Source organism: Medicago sativa, chromosome 2 (genome assembly GCF_051527215.1).
Source record: "Medicago sativa cultivar Bolivia chromosome 2, Bolivia_mono, whole genome shotgun sequence".
NCBI lineage: Eukaryota > Viridiplantae > Streptophyta > Magnoliopsida > Fabales > Fabaceae > Medicago > Medicago sativa.
In genome coordinates this window covers 24,430,907-24,444,928 of record NC_140750.1, presented here as the reverse complement: position 1 = coordinate 24,444,928, position 14,022 = coordinate 24,430,907, and the positions used below count along the sequence as shown (strand labels likewise).

The 14,022-nt window shown below is 31.7% G+C and overlaps 1 long non-coding RNA gene and 1 pseudogene across 2 annotated transcripts; one reads left to right on the top strand and one right to left on the bottom strand.

Annotated features, from left to right (window-relative positions):
* Positions 1-1,033: 1,033 nt before the first annotated feature.
* Positions 1,034-2,079, bottom strand: LOC146945722 (uncharacterized). The gene is made up of 3 exons (XR_015026467.1): positions 1,417-2,079; positions 1,265-1,315; positions 1,034-1,174 (listed from the first exon to the last, which is right to left on the bottom strand). It is a non-coding gene; the product is annotated as an uncharacterized LOC146945722 (long non-coding RNA).
* Positions 2,080-6,325: 4,246 nt separating this feature from the next.
* On the top strand, positions 6,326-13,391 carry LOC146945721 (disease resistance protein RPV1-like; annotated as a pseudogene). Its single transcript, XR_015026465.1, has 6 exons — positions 6,326-6,984; positions 8,496-9,597; positions 10,389-10,676; positions 10,818-11,989; positions 12,309-12,499; positions 13,168-13,391. The product of XR_015026465.1 is annotated as a disease resistance protein RPV1-like (transcript).
* Positions 13,392-14,022: the final 631 nt, after the last annotated feature.

The following is a 14,022-nucleotide window of genomic DNA, read 5'->3' as shown; positions in this document are numbered from 1 at the left end:
TTCATAAGCTCTCACTATATTTATTTGTATCATTATCCTTTTGAGTTTGTGTTTGTAAAAGTTTCATGTGTTGAAATATCAAGATCAACACAAAACCAATCACCATACAAAGCGTGATATTAGTTCTCAAGTCTATTGGGCTTAATAGTTTGAGATAGAAAAATTCAACCTTTCTTTTGCTAGTGCAAAGAATTGTAAGAAGCCTGCTGAGGTTGATAATACAGGGGTTACGGACTGATCTGGTGTGATCAAGACCTTATAGTGTTGGTTAGAAGTTTCTGCCAACTGTATACTATAGTGGATAATCTCACACGAGGTGTGTGGGGACTGGAAGTAGCCGGGTTTGGTGAACCAGGATAACTTTCCTGTGTTATTCTCTCTTCCTTACTCTTGTCATTTATTTTACTTTATAATCCAGAGTGCTCTGGTCCTAATAACTAATCTTTAATATCGTCTTACTAATTAAATTACTCTCCAAGATAATCTAGTCCAAATTAATCACAACCTCATTAAATCCAGAGTTCTCTGGTCCTTATTAAATTATCACTTTATCATTTATATAACCACTTCCATAATACTTCAGTCAAATCGGTTAACTTACTTCACTAAAGTTAAATCAAATTAAAACTTCAATTTTCTCATTCCGCTCATATAATCATTCTTCATATTATTCTCATATCAAAGATTATCTGTTTTGAACTAATTTCTTAACCAAGAACATTCTTGAGTATATAAACTTCATTTAAAGTTTCAGGAATAAATTTAAAAAGGGTCACAATTCAAACCCCCCCCTTCTTGCGACAATTATTGCTACTTCACATATGACAATACATTGTCATTGAAGCATATCAGTAGTGGTTGTCAAAATGAGAGTCGCAAAATATTTAGCTCAAAGTAGATAGGCAAAACCAACAAAATCATAAAACAGTGGATTAGCTGATAATCTAGTTCTTAACATAACCAAAGAATTAATTACCAAATATTCTCTCTTCAACAGTGGATTTCAAAACAGTTTTGAAAGACAAACTCAGTCAAAAAATTCAAGTAGTAAAAGAGGAATAAGGTGAAAAGAAAAATGTTGATATACAAATCTAAACATGCGCATCTATGAGTACCACATTAAAAAAGCTCATCCGTGTTCAGTTATTTTTGTCGGGAGCGAACCAAATATGACCTGTAAAAAACATAAACATTAATTTGATTAGCGAAAACATATATGAGGGAGTTCTGATCTAAGAAAAAAGACAATGAAGAAGTAAAGTACCTTAAATTAAAAGGGAAGTAAACAGAAACATGTACTTAATTGCCACTAAACCTTCACAGGAAAAAAGAAAAATTAATTTGATTGGTAAAATCAAGTACGAAAATCTCAAAATTGACATACAAACCAAACCCCAACAAACACTTAACACTTACATCCCAAAATAAGATTACATCTGCAAATGAACCTTCAATGGTTGTCGCCGGTGCGATTACGCCGAAAGAGAAAAACGTAGAGGAAGATAAGAATTACAGTGTTTTTCCAGCAATCTTGAGTGTTGACATCGACGTCGAATTCGATTATGCATCTCGTGACATGTATTCAGCGGTGGAGAGAAGCAACGTGAAGCGGAGTGCGGTTATCGTAACTTGTGGCGGTGGTAGGATTAAAGATTTAGAATTTCCGTTGCGGTAGTTTGTGGAAGGATGGTGAAGATGGCGCCGCAATCTCATGATTCTTGCAGATGACAACTCTCGTATTCTCTCTCCTCCGCCGTGAACATTAGCGGTTGGTAGTCTTCTAAGAACGATGGCCGAAAATAGAAGCGGTAAGGGAGACTAGATTGTTGTGAGAGATGAAGAAGAGAATAGATAAATTTGTGTGGAGAAGATTGTAGATATTCAGTATTGATTTTTGGGTAATAGCTGAGAGTAAATGAATGTGATGTACAGTGGCATTGGAAAGTGATGAATTTACAGCACAAGTCAAAGATTGCAGAGAAACTCTGAATATGCTAGGAGAACTCAAAAGCCACGTTCATTCATTGGAAAGAGATCAGCGTGTGTTTGTTTCTAAGGAAAGATTGTGGAGAGGAGGGAAAGATGAGGGAAAGAAACACTTTCTCTGTTTGGGACTCACTAAAAAGGCCAAGGAAAGAAAGATTTTAGTGGGGTCCACCTTAAAAAACTTTCCACCCTCAACTGGACAGAAAGTTTAAGGAAACACCAATATTAGATTGAAAAGTCCAAAATAACCCCATGTTGTTTATATTTTTTCACTTGTCTCTTTCTTTCTTTGTTTTTCTAAATTTACGGCTTTGTTTTTTTTTTTTTTTCTTTCTTACAATTGCTTTTTTTTTTAGGGAACTTTCTTACAATTGCTTAAATAATCACAACTAAGTGCTTTTCCATTGAAATAGTGGGGACGTGTGTCTCTCTCTCTCTCTCTCTCTATATATATATATATCTATATATATATATATATATATATATATATATATATATATATGTATGTATGTATGTATGTATGTATGTATATGTATATAAACATTATGTAATTTTTTCTCAAGGGTATTTTTGTCAATTATTAAATATAGATCTTTCTTTCCTTAACCTTTCTACTTCACTTTCTCTTATACCAAACAACCAAAACAATCCCCTCACTTTCTACTCGTTTTCTTTCCTCATACAATCTTTCCTTTCTCTATCTTTCCCTTCACTTTCATTCTCCATCCAAACACACCCTAAGTGTAGATGATCAACGGTTGATGTTGAATGGTGCTTAAATGATGAGCATCCAATGGTTTAGAAAAGCGGAGGAAAAATATTAGGGTTAGGGTTAGCTTGGGGGGAAAATAGAAGAGATAAATATAAAATAGTTGTTTCGGAAAATAGAAAAGATAAATATGAAATAGTTGTTTCAGAAAACAGAAGAGATAAATATGAAATAGTTGTTTCATAAAACAGAAGAGATAAATATGAAATAGTTGTTTCGGAAAAATAGGGCTATAGATAAATATATGAAATAGTTGTAGGGCCAATTTGTATATATGAAATAGTTGTAGGGTCAATTTGTTTCGGAAGTAGAGATAAATATGAAATAGTTGTTTCGGAAAATAGAAGAGATAAATATGAAATAGTTGTTTCGGAAAATAAAAGAGATAAATATGAAATAGTTGTTTCGGAAAATAGAAGAGATAAATATGAAATATGATCAATGGCTAAAATTGAATGGCGCCTAAATGCGCAAGATCCAATGGCTTAGAGAAGTGGAGGAAAAAATGGGGGGAAAAAATTAGGTTTAGGGTTAGCTTTACGGGTTAAGCTTTAGTAAATAAGATAATCACATGAGTTTTTTTTCAGCGCCTAACCTTATGTAACTATATTGTTACCACCATTTCAAAAATTAATCATGTCAATTCTCCAAAAAAAAAAATAAATCATGTCAAAAAATTAAAGGGTTAATTATGTTTCTAGTCCCTATAAAATAGCGACCTTGTAAGTTTAGTCCCTACTTAATATTAATAGCATTTTTAGTCCCTATAAAAAAAATTTACTTATAATTTTAGTCCCTGCTAAAACAAAGTTTGATTAATTATCTTTAAACTCTTAAATTTTTGAACGATTTTTTTGAGACAAGATTAGAACATTATGAAAGGTTCGTTTACTAAAATTTAGAATTTTCTGACATGAAATGAATTAAATATGAATTTTTTAAAACGACAAAAGTTAAAGATAAAAAGTAATAAAATCTGGATGTAGAAATCAAATTTTGCAATAATTTTTTGCGGACGAACTTTTAGTAATGTTCTAAACATGTCTGCAAAAAATTGTTCAAAAATTTAAGAGTTTAAGCATAAATTAAACAAATTTGAATTGAGTAGGGACTAATACTCAGTGCAAAAAAACAAAATTAGGGACTAAAAATGCTATTAAAATTAAGTAGGGACTAAACTTACAAGGTCGCTATTTTATAGGGACCAGAAACATAATTAACCCAAAATTAAATCCATGGCTTTGCATCGCCACGATAGAAATAGACAAAAGGTTCCTCAATAAAAAAAAAAAATAGGCAAAAGATATGTCTAACTCAAATTCAAAGGCATGGTTAAATTTAATTAATAACTAGGGTTAGCAACATAAAAATCCACTGATCAATCCTCAAAAGAATAATTCAACAATAATCATTTCTAAAAGGCTAAAATATGGTATTGGTCCCTGCAAAATAGGCCAGTTTTGGTTTTAGTCCCTGCAAATTTTTTTTATAGTTTTTGGTCCCTGCAAAAATAGGTCAGTTTTGGTTTTAGTCCCTGCAATTTTTTTATAGTTTTTGGTCCTGCAAAAATAGGTCAGTTTCGGTTTTAGTCCCTGCATTTTTTTTTTATAGTTTTTGGTCCCTGCAAAAATTTTTGTTTTTGGAAATAGTCCATAACCCCAATTATGTGATGATTTGTCACTTTTGTGCATATGTGGCATATGTGCTTACTTAATAAAAAGAATATTATTTTTTATAATTTATATAACAATAATTATTTTTTAATTAAAAAATAATAATAAAACAGATACAATAAATTTTTTTAATTTATAAAAGTGACAAGAATATTATTTTTTATAATTTATATAACAATAATTATTTTTTAATTAAAAAATAATAATAAAACAGATACAATAATTTTTTTTAATTTATAAAAGTGACAAGAATATTATTTTTTATAATTTATATAACAATAATTATTTTTTAATTAAAAAATAATAATAAAACAGATACAATAATTTTTTTTAATTTATAAAAGTGACAAATCATCACATAACTGGGGTTAGGGACTATTTCAAAAAACATTTTTTTGCAGGGACCAAAAACTATAAAAAAAATTGCAGGGACTAAAACCAAAACTGACATATTTTTGCAGGGACCAAAAACTATAAAAAAAATTTGCAGGGACTAAAACTAAAACTGACCTATTTTGCAGGGACCAATACCATATTTTAGCCGATCTAAAAAGCACGTATGAATAATCCAAACAAAAAAAAACACATATGGAAGCATCAACACATTCCAAAAATTACATACTATTGGGTATTAGGGACTATATTTTCTTTACCAACTTACCAAAAATTAGTTGTGTTTTTTCCCTAAAAAAAAATAGTTGTGTTTATAAAAGGTAAATATTGATGGAGTCAAATGATGAAAACTGTGATTAATGTGGTGAGATTGGTTAAGGTAAATGATGTCACATGATTATTAATAAGCATCAAATCTAGTCCATTAAAATTAGATAAATTGAAGGGTGAAGATGTGGAGTAACTCTTTAGACTTACTCTTGGAGTCAATATATCCCTCCTTACTAAAAAAACCCAAAAAATATAAAATAGGAGTATCAAAATGGTAGTTTAAAAAATAGGAAGATTACAATTTCAATTAAATCAAAATAGAGATAGCAAAAGTACATTTATTAAGCTTATATTCTTTTGGGATAAATAAGTAAATGATCCTCATAAATATACCAACATTTGATTTTAGTCGCTCTAAAATATTCTTTAGGCTTTTGGTCCCTCTAAAATTTTGATTTATGAAATTAGTCCATGCTCTACATTGAATTATACACTAGAGAATGGACTAATTTCATAAATGAAAATTTTTAGAGGGACCAAAAACTTAAAAAATATTTTAGGGAAATTAAAATGAAATGTTGATATATTTAAGGAGACTATTTACTTGTTTAACTCTATTCTTTTTAAGTCGGAAAGAATTATTTGCTCAAGAATAATTCTTAAGTTGCACCAAATGGAGGAATCTTTTTTCGGTTGGAGTACCTATTTAGTGGAAAATACTTGGGTGACATAATGTCACCGTGACATTAAATCTGGGCCACACAAATATACTCATGGATGTGTTGTGTGGCCCAGATGCAAATGGCAATATAAGTTGTGTGACACAGATTTAATGTCACGGTGACATTATGTCACTCAAGTGTTGTCCCCCTTTTTAGTTGTACCACTAAAGAATTATTACTTTCTTAACTTTGTCCTACTGAAAGAGAAAACGCGTCTATCTTTTGTTTTTTTTAGGGAAGAAAACGCGTCTATCTCTCCCCTTTTTTAAGTTTTAAGTCAAAAAAATAGGTGAAGGTACAAAAGAAAGCTACTGTGTCACTCATTACTAAAGCCGAACGAAGCTTCATGGAACTTAAAATTATCACTTGCTATTTCCTCGTAATAGAACTTTAAATTTTATGAGAACACACTCTAACGCGTTAAGGCAACATTTTTATTATTATAACAACAATTTATTATTATAACAACAACGTATATTAGTTTCATCTTTCTGCTACTGCATCATAAACAGGTAACCTTTTTTTGCCATTTTCCTCCTGCTTTACAACGTTTTTTTTTTTAATCACACTCTCTTCTTAACTTATATCTATATTATATTCATTCCTTGGTTTTGTTTTTCTGAATGTAACACTCTGATTAATGCGGTGCAGCAGCTGTAATGGCTATGCAACTAAATATAGGTGCTTCTTCTTCTTCTTCTACGTTGGAGGCAGCTTCGAAACTTTTTGATGTTTTTATTAGCTTTCGTGGTGAGGATACTCGTAGAAAATTCACAAGCCATCTTAATGAAGCTCTGAAAAAGAGCGGCGTTAAGACATTTATAGACGACAACGAGCTTAAAAAAGGAGATGAGATCTCAACAACACTGATCAAAGCCATTGAAGAGTCATGTGCATCTATAGTCATCTTTTCAAAAGACTATGCTTCTTCAAAATGGTGTTTGAATGAACTCGTCAAGATTGTAGAATGCAAGAAATATAATGGACAAATTGTGATACCAATTTTCTATGAAATAGATCCATCCCATGTGAGAAATCAGATTGGGAGTTACGGGCAAGCCTTTGCAAAGCATGAGAAGAATTTGAAGCACAAGAAAGACAAGTTGCAGAAATGGAAAGATGCTCTCACCGAAGTCTCCAATTTATCTGGGTGGGACTCTATAAATTCAAGGTAAATAAAATGAACTATCCATCTAGCTAATTTATTCATGTCACGACTTGTCTGTAATATAGTAACAAACAAATAACTATGCATATTGAAGGAATATAAATGGAAACATAAGCCATTACAGCTGGTTTATGTTTTATTGTTGAGGGGACAAAATGGATTGATTCGATGGATTTAAATTTCGATGAATCAAATCACTTCATTAATCCATTAACAATTTAATAAAATGTCTTTTAAAACATTCAATCTAATCCATCCATTTATGAAATTCATCCAAACCATTCATTTATGAAATTCATCAAAAAAAAAATTATTAGGCCAAAGTAAGTTTTTATTAAGAATTAGAAAATATTGAAATAGTTTTTTTATTAAGAAAGATGGCACGAATCAGTTTTCCATAATTTTTTATTATAATTTATTTAAAATGTTTTATGTTAATAAATAATTAATATTAATTAAATAGATGGTGGTGCTCCGGCCACAACTTAGAGATCCGGTCACCTGCGGTAGTTTACAGCGAAGCTATGGCATTAATCGGTGGTGCTTCGACGTTGACCACCACCTTATTATAATTTTATATTAACATAATATTAATTATTTTAATAATGTATTAAATTTATAGTATTTTAATATATTTTTTTGACAAAATAATATTTTAATATTAAAATATTAAGTTAATTTCCATATTTACATATTTTTCTATTTTTTTTGATTGAATTAAGTTATTTAAATTTTTAATTTTTTCAGTTTTGTAGTTATTAAATTAATTTTAAGACATTTCACAAACAATTAATACATTTGTTTCTAGTTTTTTTACCTTATGTTTTTTAGCTATTAAATTAATTTTATAAATACATTGTTTATAATTTATCAAATGAATGTGTATTATCATTTGTGATGATATATTGAATCTATAAAATAAGGTGTTCATACAGATTTTCTAATGGATAGATTGAATCCAATCAATTAATAAGTTTTTTGTTTGATAAATGCATTCGATGAATTAATCAATAGATGTATCGAATGGATGGATCAAATTGCACCCCTAATTTTGAGAGTCACAATTTATTTTGCATTTAAGTTGAAGAAAACACTTTCAAACATTGATATTATTGTTGTACCCTAAATACTCATATCTCACAATTTTAAGAAGTAGTACGATCCATCATTGGGCTATATTCTTTTTTTGGTAGTGGCCGAGGTTTGAACCCCGGATTAAATTGTCCCAACCAACTGAGCTAAGCTCACGAGGACATTGGGCTATATTCTCTTAATACTACATAAAACCATCTTCGGTAATTTGCTTTGGAAATTCATTGCCTAGAAAAAATAATAGAACTCTAATTACCTACTCTATCTTTGAGTTTTCATTTCATGAAATCTATTTTTTTCCTTCTTTCTTCCTCAATCATAATGACAACAAATTTTATGCAATTCCCCTAAAAAATTATTTATATATTTATTATCAGCACAACAAGAATGTTGACCTTTTTTTCCCTTTTATCATATGGTAGGATTGAATCAGACTTCATTAAGGACATCGTCAAAGATGTTTTGAAACAACTGAATCACAGACGCCCATTTGAAGTCAGTAAGGAACTTGTTGGAATTGAAGAAAAGTATGGAGAGATTGAATTGTTAAAGAATATTGGGTCAAATGATGTTCGAACGCTTGGATTATGGGGCATGGGGGGTATCGGAAAGACCACTCTAGCAAAAAGTTTATATGCTAAATATTGTTCTCAATTTGAATATCATTGTTTCCTCGAAAATGTAAGGGAAGAATCAACTAGGTGTGGACTCAATGTTGTACGTTACAAGCTTTTTTCTACATTGTTGAAGCTTGGTCTTGATGCGCCTTATTTTGAAAACCCAACTTTCAAAAAAGGACTTGAACATGCAAAATGTTTGATTGTGTTGGACGATATTGCAACCTTAGAGCAAGCAGAAAATCTAAAGATGGGTCTGGGACCGGGTAGTAGAGTCATTGTCACAACAAGAGATAGACAAATATGTCTTCAATTTGAAGGATGTGTAGTGCATGAGGTCAAAGAATTGAATGAAGATGAATCTCTTCAACTATTCAGTTGTAATGCATTTCATGAAAAACATGCTAAAGAAGGATACGAAGAGCTCTCAAAAAGTGCAATTGGATATTGCAGAGGCAATCCTCTCGCTTTGAAAGTTTTAGGTGCAAATCTTGGTGCAAAAAGCAAAGAAGCATGGGAAAGTGAATTGGAAAAGATAAAAGAGATTCCTTATGCGGGAATTCATGATGTGTTAAAATTGAGTTTCTATGACTTAGATTGTTCTCAACGTGACATATTTCTAGACATTGCCTGCTGCTACCCAGAAATAAATGAATTTGCTTGTTATGGACAGCGAGAATACATAATAGATCTATTTAATGCTTGCAAATTTTATCCGGCAACTTCAATAGAAGTCCTTCAGCATAAATCACTCATGACTTTTGGATATTGTGATCGAATCGAAATGCATGATTTGGTCGTTGAAATGGGACGAGAGATTGTTAAGCAAGAAGCACCTAAAGACCCCGGAAAAAGAAGTCGATTGTGGGATCCCGAGTTAATTTATGAAGTATTTAAATACAACAAGGTAGGTGGAAGCATTGTTATTAAAAACCCGACTTAAGTCTCAAAATCCTGGTTTTTGCGACTTTACGTAGCTTCAACGACTCAAATCCATAGCAAAGTCCCAAAAACAGGCAAAATCCTATCAAAATCGCACAAAATCGTGAAATCCATTCAAAATCGCAGGATTTTGATGGAGTTTGAAGGATTTTGTTCATTTTTTTGTAAGGTTCAATTTTTGACCTGGTTCGTAAATTGACCCGATTTGAATCCATAACCCGTTCTATAAATATCCGAAAGGCCAAAAATTTTCATTCCTTCACTTCTCCCACATTTATGTATATGTATTTTGTGGACTTTGAACTTTAGACATTTATGACCATATGCAATTTATAATATATATTTAACATTATTTTTGTTTTGGTAGAATCCTCGATTTTGATTGCGATTTTACGAGTCCCGACTTTGCTATCCTACATCGATTCTACAAAAGTCCTTGAGTAAAATCCTTCGATTTTGATTGCGATTTTACGAGTCCCGATTTTGCTACTCCCTTTCGACTTGAAGTAAAGTCCCGATTTTTATAACCTTGGGTGGAAGACTTACTTACTTGGATATATATATATATATATACACACACACACACACACATACATATATATCCAATCGAATATTTGATTAGTAAGAAAAAGCTCCTAAATGAATGTATATATTTGATTATGAAATATAAGCAATATAAATATGTATGACAACCTTTGCTAATTATTCTTTTAAACGAAAACCTTTGCTAATTATTATTCAAAATTTTGTTTTCAGGGAACTGATGCTGTTGAAGTTATACTATTCGATACTTCTAAAATTGGTGATGTATACTTGAGCTCCAGATCCTTTGAAAGCATGGTCAACTTAAGATTACTTCATATCACCAATGAATGCAACAATGTGCATCTCCCTAAAGGTCTTGAGTGGTTGTCCGATAAATTGAGGTACCTTCATTGGGAATCATTTCCACTTGAGTCTTTGCCATCAACCTTTTGTCCTCAAAGGCTTGTACAGCTTAGCATGACCCATAGCAAGCTTAGAAAGCTTTGGGATAGAATTCAGGTACAAATTATTAGTTTGTGCATTTCTAGAAGCTCATTCATATAGTCGTGCCACAGCCAAGTTCTGTTCTATATGTGCTTTAATAATCATGAGTGAAATTTAATGATTTCTGAACAATGTGATGTTTCTTTCTTCCTACAGAAGCTTGACAATTTAACAATCATTAAACTTGATAACTCTGAAGACCTGATTGAGATTCCGGACTTATCAAGAGCACCGAATCTTAAAATATTATCTCTTGCTTATTGTGTGAGTCTCCGTCAACTCCATCCATCCATTTTCAGTGCCCCCAAGCTTAGAGAACTATGCTTAAAAGGTTGCAAAAAGATTGAAAGCCTGATAACTAACATTCATTCAAAATCTCTCCAACGACTGGATCTCACTGATTGTTCATCTCTCGTTGAATTTTCTGTGACATCAGAAGAAATGACGTTGTTGTCGTTACGTGGCACAGCTATACATGAATTTTCATCATCGATGTGGCGTAACAGAAAACTGGATCTTCTCGATCTAAGTGATTGTAAGAAGCTTAACTTTGTTCGGAAGAAGCAATCAAATGGTCGAGGATTAGAGTTTCTTACAGAATTGTACCTTTCAGGATGCACGCAAATCAATACATTGAGTATGTCGTTCATCATTGATGGCGTACGATCTTTAAAATATCTAAATCTGAGAAATTGTTGCAACTTAGAAACCCTCCCTGACAACATCCAAAACTGTTTAATGTTGGAATACCTTGATTTAGATGGTTGCATAAACCTTAATTCACTACCAAAGCTTCCTGCATCCTTGCGAGAATTGAGAGCCATTAACTGCACTTATCTGGACACAAACTCCATTCAAAGAGAAATGCTTGAGAACATGTTATACAGACTCCGCACCGAAAACCACGTTCCTACACGAAATCTTTTCTCTTTACTTCCAGTTGCCGAAGTTCCATATGAGTTTGATTTCTTCACAACGGAGGCTTCAATAATTATTCCTCCTATTCCAAAAGATGGATTGTATCATATTGTTTTCTGCGTCTTTCTCTCTGAGGGGTTAAATCTTACTTCTTCCGGAGTTTATTGTAGTATATATGATCACGGACGCAGAAGCCTCAAATGGAATATAAGTTTTGACCCTGTGAGCGGGACATTGATTTCAGATCATGTACTGCTAATCTGTCCGTCTGCTATTTACTATCCGAAGAGGGTGGATGATGATTTTTACAGCCTTTCATTTGAAGTCAAAACTTATGTTGATGACGGGGAACAATTGGGGATAAAGGGTTGTGGGGTCATCTTTGCATCTAACTTGGAACATAATTTGGGGTTGGATGGTAGTAGTCAGGGGCGGACCTGCATGCAACTTAGTGTGGCTATTGCCACACCATTTTTTTTTTTCAATTTTTTTTCATATGAAGGATGTCTATAATAATGAAATGTTAGCGAAATCCGAGAGCTTATTTTGTTCTAATTAACAATTCTTAAGTTACAAATGAATTTGGGATAGTAAAACTAGCTCAAATAAAACTACTAAGACTATTGTTTTGGATGAAATAATACATAATATTTAATTTTATTGGATAAATTGTTTGACACTATTTTTTTAGCCACATTAAAAATCTAATCCTAGATCCGCCCCTGGTAGTAGTAGTAGCCGAAGTAAAGTTGAAATTGCTGAATTACCCTTCAATGCTCAAGTTTCTGATTCTGATGAGTTTGATCAACATTCAAAATTTGATGATGATGAAAATGAAGATGCCCAACAACAACTTCTTATTACCGCCAAAGAAAATGAGGAAGACTTGAATTATAAATCTTCTTGTGATTGTTCCATAGGTAAGAATTTTCAGCCACTTCCTAATTATAAATTCTATATTTATTTATTTTTGGTTTAATTTCTCTTTTGACCCTTAAAGTTTAGTGATTGTGCAATTTTGATCCCTGCTACTTTTTTGAGTGATTTTGGCTTGGTAGTCTCCCCCTTTCATTTTTTTTTTTTCAACTTTTACGTTGAGGTGAGATAATTTAATTATGACACTTAACTCTCATAGTCATGTACGTGTTTTTGTTAAGTGTTATAGCTTTAGGTGTCATAATTACACTACCAAAATCTATTCAAAAAAAAAATCTATTTTTACAAATACAAAGGAAAATTCATTTTTTAAAAATCCATAACAAACGGGCCCATGTTTGAAACTGATAAAGTGATTTTTGGACTTTTTCATTTTAAAACGGTCACACTAGTTAGTTATGAGACTTTGGTGTTAAGTCAATATATATTACTCTAGGAACACACTTTGGAGAGAAAAAATAACAGGACTCAATTGCTAAAAAAAATATTGAGCTCAAAAGTGAAATTAAACCTTTATTTTATAAAACAAAAATAATTAATTTAATCCTTCAAATAAATAAAATTGATTGTTTGAAAAATACTTCTGATATATTGTAGAAAACCATGTCAGATAAAGTGCAATGACATTATGTTAAAACATTTCATTGGACAGGTCTTTTGCTGAAGCAGCTGCTAGAAGAGTCAAAACGTCTATTTCTCTCTGTGTGTCAAGCTAAACGATAAGACAAAATCGTAGCTTTCATTGAGAAGTATACCTTGATGGAGTGAATTGGTAACATAAAGTTGTATGCATATAATAAATTCACCCTTTCAATATTTACAGACATTACCTTTGCAGAAATCTTCCTAATTTTATTCAGTTATTTTGTGTCTTGATTTCGTTGGTATTAATCAATAATGATTGTGTTTTTATTCATGGTATTCTTATGCATTATGATGTTGGAAGTTGTGACATTTGGCCATTTATTTCTTTTTAATCAAAATAGATGCAAGCCCGCGCTTTCTGATTAGAGCAATGATATATCTCTATAAAAATAACATCAAGAATTCTTCAAGAATAAAGAGCAGCCAATCACAAAGCATTGTTTGCCACAATTTAAGGAGGTGTGGCTGAAAAATAGGAAGTGAACGAATAAATCATGCAATTAAAACTTGTCAGCTGTGTCTTGAAAAAATTTTGATGCTATTTTTCTAGAGAAATAACATTTTCCTTAATGTTAAGGTACCAGTTTACAACATGTTTCTATTCTTGTGTTGAATCTCATAATTGCACTAGAAAAGTAAACATGAGCTAATAACTCGCCAATGGGCTGTTTCAAGGCTCATAGAGTCATAGTGAAAAAGTGTAGTATTGTATTCTTGAACATGTTATAAGAGGTTTGTACATACCTCATCTCTTCTTTTGGTTATATTTCATCATACCTCATCTTTCAATTTCTCAACAACAGAAAAAACACTGCGTACCTTTCTTGTTTGTAATACCTCATCCTATGTTGCATAGGTACGG